The sequence below is a fragment of the Lepus europaeus genome, chromosome 20 (assembly GCF_033115175.1).
Source record: "Lepus europaeus isolate LE1 chromosome 20, mLepTim1.pri, whole genome shotgun sequence".
Classification (NCBI taxonomy): domain Eukaryota; kingdom Metazoa; phylum Chordata; class Mammalia; order Lagomorpha; family Leporidae; genus Lepus; species Lepus europaeus.
In genome coordinates, this window is record NC_084846.1 from 38,329,373 (window position 1) to 38,335,252 (window position 5,880).

At 40.5% G+C, this 5,880-nt stretch overlaps 1 pseudogene; it reads left to right on the plus strand.

The window, feature by feature from the left end:
- The first annotated feature begins 3,358 nt into the window (after window positions 1-3,358).
- LOC133749390 (protein SET-like) lies at window positions 3,359-4,905 on the plus strand (annotated as a pseudogene).
- The last annotated feature ends 975 nt before the right edge of the window (window positions 4,906-5,880 follow it).

The window sequence follows — 5,880 nt, forward strand, 5'->3', positions numbered from 1 at the left end:
CCACAGGCAACAAAAGCAGAACTAGACCAATGAAGTTATTTCAAACATAGAAGTTTCTACATAATGAAGGAAACAGCAGACCGACAAAACTACCTACAGATTGGGAAAAAATATTTGCAAACTATTCACGTGGCAAAGGATTAATACCATTTTATATATATAACAACTCAAAAAGCCCAAACAATCCAGTTAAAAATGTAACAGAGATAGGATTTGAATAGACATTTCTCTAAAGGAGAAATAAAAATGGCCAGCGGAAATATGAAACAAATGACAGTACTCATTAATCATCAGGGAAATGCACATCAAAAGCACAGTGAGATACCTGCCATCTTAAACCAATTAGAATGGCTATTATTAAAATGACAAAAAATATGTGACAGTGTGTGGGGAAAAAAGGAACCCTTCTACAATTTTGAGAATGCAATTTAGTATTATGCAGTTTACTATTATGGGGTACAGAATGGAAGTTCCTCAAAAAACTAAAAATAGATGTGCCGATTAAGGCAGCTATCCAATTTCTGTCTTATATATATGTCAAAGGATATCATATACTCCTATTTGTGTTGCAGCACTGTTCATACTAGCCAAGATATGGAATCAACCTAGATGAATCAACCTGAAGAATGAATGGATAGAGAAAATATGATGCATATGTTCAATGGAACCATACAAATTTAACCATTAAAAAGAATGAAATGGATAGAACTAGGAGTCATTATGTTAAGTGAAATAAGGCAGATATAGAAAGACAAATACTGCATGTTCTCTCTCATATATAAAAGCTAAAATGAGTTGATCTGAATGCAGAATAGTGTTACCTAATGGCTGGGAAGGGCAGGAAAAAGGAAGAATAGAGAGATGGAAATTGGTAACACGCACTAAAACACAGAAGGAATATGTTCTTTTTATTTTTAAAAAAATATTTATTTATTTGAAAGGCAAAGGGAGAGATGGAGAAAGATCTTCCATTTGCTGGTTCATACGCAAAATGGCCAAAACAGCTGGGACTGGGTAGGTCAGAGCCAGGAGCCTCGAATTCTATTTGGTTCTCCAACATGGGTGGCAGGGGTCCAAGCACTTGAACCATCTTCCCTTACTTTTCCCAGTAGGGAGCTGAGTTGGAAGCAGAGCAGCCAAGACTTGAACTGGTGCTCCAGTGTGGGATGTGGGTGTTGCAAGCAGCAGCTTAATGGCTTAACCTGCTGCACCACAACATCAGCCCCATAAGTGTTCTAATGTTTCATAGCACAGCGTGGTGACTATGGCAATAATGCATTATGTATTTCGTGAAGAATTAGAAGAGAGGAGCTCATAGGCTCCAAACATAGGACATGATAAGGATATGGAAATACAAATTCCTGAGTTAATCAGTTCATGCTGTATATAGATATTGAAATAATACCCTGTATAGATTTTATAAAAATGTACAAGTGATATATGTTAATTTTAAAAAATAGTTTATATGTCTTTCTACATGTTGTATAAATCTGCTAATGCCTAACGTTAAATTACTTTTAGGGTATCTTTAATGTCTTATCGACTTACGGAACATACTGTCATTTAAGATATTCCTACCTTTTCTTTGCTGCTATTTTATCTTGCTATTTCAAAACTTTTTTTTAAATTAGAAGAGCTTTAGGGGCCAGTGCTGTGGCACAGTAGGTTAATCCTCCTCCCGTGGCACTGGCATCCCATATGGGCACTGGTTCTAGTCCCAGCTGCTCCTCTTTCAATCCAGCTCTCTGCTGTGGCCTGGAAAAGCAGTAGAAGATGGCCCGAGTACTTGGCCCCCTGCATCTGTGTGGGAGACCCCGAAGAAGCTCCTGGCTGGTTCGAGTCCTGGCTGCCCCACTTCCAATCTAGCTCTCTGCTATGGCCTGAGAAAGCAGTGGAAGATGGTCCAAGTCCTTGGGCCTTTCCCTGCACCCACATGGGAGACCCAGAAGCAGTACCTGTTTCGGACTGGCACAGCTCCAGCCATTGTGGCCATTTGGGGAGTGAACCAACGGATGGAAGACCTTTGTCTCTCCCTCTCACTGTCTCTGACTCTACCTCTCAAATAAAGTCTTTTTAAAAAATTAGAAGAAATTTTTGATTGAATAGATAAAATGTGACCCACCACCCCTCTTTTTTCTGCATTATTATTGTTGTAGGTAGTTCTGATCTTTGCCTAGAATTTTGTCTTTCAGATCCCAGACTGAGGTGATAGGGAAAGAGGCCCATGGCTTGGATCCATGTATTTCCATATTAAATTTCATTTGGATTCTGAATGTGTCACATAATGTATTTCTTAGCTGTCATAGCTTTTATCATTTGCATGTTGACAAGTATATCTTCTGTGCTTTCATTGAATTATTGAATAATGTTATCTCAGCTTACTTGAGATAAGAGTTCTGGAATCTTTGTAGTATAATATAATTCTGCTGAAGTTGACATACAACTGAATGCTATTAATCCATCCTATTTTATTGGTATTCCAGCCTTTGTTTTTCTGTCGTGCCCATATTCACATTATGATGAAGGAGATATAGGGTCAGAATTATACCGTTTCTTCTTCTTCTTTTTTTTTTTTTTTAAGTAGTTCAATAAACTTGTCAGAAATGGGAAAAAAAAAAAAAAGAAAAAAAAGAACATCTGACTTATCTGTTAAAAAAGTAAGCCTGTATTGATTTTTAGTGCACAAGACTTCATTTTCTTTTTTTTTTTATGACTTCATTTCTGTGAATTCATTTTTTTTTTTAATATTTTAATTTGAAAGAGTTACACTGAGAGAGAAGGAGAGGAAGAGAGAGAATCTTCCATCTGCTGGTTCACTCAACAGATGGCCACAACGGCCAGGGCTGCACCAATCCGAAATCAGGTGCTGCTTCTGGGTCTCCCACGTGGGTGCAGGGGCCCAAGGACTTGGACCATCTTCCACTGCTTTCTCAGGCCATAGCAGAGAGCTGGATTTGAAATGGAGCAGCCAGGACTCGAATGGGCACCCATATGGGATGCCAGCACTGCAAGTAGCTGCTTTACCTGCTACACCACAGCGCCAGCCCCAGAAGGAGAATTTCATACCTTGCTTAGTTCGTCCTGGGTCCATGAGGGAGAGAGAAAGAGTAGAATCAACTATTGTTCCAGATATCTAGATTCCTTTTATTTGAGAATAGTATTTAAAAAACAAGAGCCCAACACTAGAAGTGCTCATTGCTACTGGGAAGTCATTGCTTTAACTGTCTGCTCAAGAAATATATGTGTTTATATTCATACATTCATCTGTATCTACTTCTATGTATGTGTGTGGAAATACATATGTATACAGATTAAAAAAAAAAAAATGAGTTCCTGCTTGGTGCTGGTGCTTGGAAGCATGGTCCACAAATGTCTGTCTTGGGTCCTTCCTCAAAGGAAGAAGCTGAGAGTACCTCCTGGCACAAGGCCGGTGGACACATGGGTCTCTTGAGCTTTGTCGACAGGGAGAAAAAGAACAATAAGAAGCAATTGAACATATGGATAAAGTACAAAATGAAATAGACAGACTTAATAAGACAGTATGGAGATTTTGAAAGTAGCACAGAGATACAACAAACTCCTCCAACCATTTCTTCAGAAGAGGTCAGAACTCTTGCCAAAATCCCAGATTTTTGCGTAACAGCATTTGTTAGCCATCTGCAAGTATCTGCACTGCTTGGGGAGGAGGATGAAGAGGCGCTGCTTTATCTGACCAGAGTTGAAGTGACAGAACTTGAAGATATTAAATCAGGTTACAGGATAGATTTTTATTTTGATGAAAATCCTTACTCAAAGATAAAGTTCTCTCCAAAGAATTTCATCTGAATGAGAGTGGTGATCTATCTTAAAAGTCCACTGAGAGGACCGGCGCCGCGGCTCAATAGGCTAATCCTCTGCCTTGTGGCGCCGGCACACTGGGTTCTAGTCCCGGTCGGGGCACCGATCCTGTCCCGGTTGCCCTTCTTCCAGGCCAGCTCTCTGCTGTGGCCAGGGAGTGCAGTGGAGGATGGCCCAAGTCCTTGGGCCCTGCACCCCATGGGAGACCAGGATAAGCACCTGGCTCCTGCCATTGGATCAGCGCGGTGCGCGGGCCGCAGCGCACCTACCGCGGTGGCCATTGGAGGGTGAACCAACGGCAAAAGGAAGACCTTTCTCTCTGTCTCTCTCTCACTGTCCACTCTACCTGTCCAAAAAAAAAAAAAGAAAAGTCCATTGAGAGGCCAGCACTGTGGCGTAGCGGATAAAGGCTCTGCCTGTGCTGCTGGCATCCCATATGGGTGCTGGTTTGAGTCCTGGCTGCTCCACTTCCAATCCAACTCTTTGCTATGGCCTGAGAAAGCAGTGGAAGATGGCATAAGTCGTTGGGCCCCAGCACCACATGGGAGACCCGGAAGAAGCTCCTGGCTCCTGACTTCAGATTGTCCATGGTTCGGCCGTTGTGGTCATTTGGGGAGTGAACCAGTGGATGCAAGACCTCTTTCTCTCCACCCCCACCCCCACTTGCCTCTGCCTCTGCCTCTATGTAACTCTGCCTTTCAAATAAATAAATAAGTCTTAAAAAAAAAAGTTCACTGAAATCAAATGGAAATCTGGAAAGGATTTGACGAATCGTTCAAGTCAAACACAGAGTAAAGCCAGCAGGAAGAGGCAGCATGAGGAACGAGAGAGCTTCTTCATCTGGTTTACTGACCATTCTGATGCAGGTGCAGATGAGTTAGGTAATCAAAGATGATATTTGGCCGTCTTGGGTCCTTCCATTATAGTACGTGGTTCCTGATATGGATGATGAAGAAGAGGAAGGAGAAGATGATGATGGAAGAAAAAGGATTGGAAGACATTGATGATGAAGAGAAAGAAGAAGATGATGATGATGGAGAAGAAAGAGAGGAAGATGGAGATGACTAGTAGAAAACACTGATGGGTTCTTAACGTGGTTTTTTTTTTTAATTTTCTCCAGTCCCTGGGAGCCAGTTGCTGTTTTCTTATTTTTGTTTTTTTCCCTCTTGTGCTCAGTCTCCCTGTTTTTGAGGTCTCTTTCTCTATATCATGATTCTCACCTTAATGGGGGGAAAATGCCTTAAGCAGAATACAGTGGGAAAAGGATCTCTACTCTTTTCTCTCCCAAATTCTTTTTTATCCCTTCCTCTCCTGACAAAAACTGTATGGAATCAACACCATTGTCCTCTGTGGGGAAAAAATAAAACTTTTTGCTCCCTTCACTCTGCTGGAAGCTGGAAAGTGCTAGGCCCCTGTGAAGTAGTGCATACAGCTTTTTTCCTTCTTTCTCTGTATATTAGACTCAGAGATTACAGTTAACATTTACCAACATCTGTCTGTCTACTTCCACTTATTTAAAAAAAGAAAAAACTTAAAAAATGGGGTTACAGAAGGTCAGCAAAGGGTAGGTTTGAGATGTTTGGATGGATTAAGTAGGCATTTTGACAGCATGGCTTCTCCTTTGCCATATATAATTGTGATGTTTAATGGACACCCTTGCAGTTTAAGATGACACCTTTAAAAATAAAATTCTCTCATGATGATTTGAGCCCTGCCACTCGATGGGACAATCAGCAGAACCTGTAGGATCTTATTTGGAATTGATATTCTCTATTGTAATTTTGTAATTTTCTTTTTGTTTCACTGGAAAAGAATGATGATGCCCAGTTTTAAATGTTAAAGTGTGCAAGTTGTTTTGTTACAAGAAACCAAATGTGTACACATACACACACACAAAAACATGAGTTCATACTGGTACACTGATTCTAAGATGACACTGAAATATTCAGTCTAGTCTGTCTTCCTAATTTGCAACTCATTTCTGTAATACTGAAAAAGTAGCTCTCATCTACAGTTTATTTATGTATTTGTTAAATTCTGTTA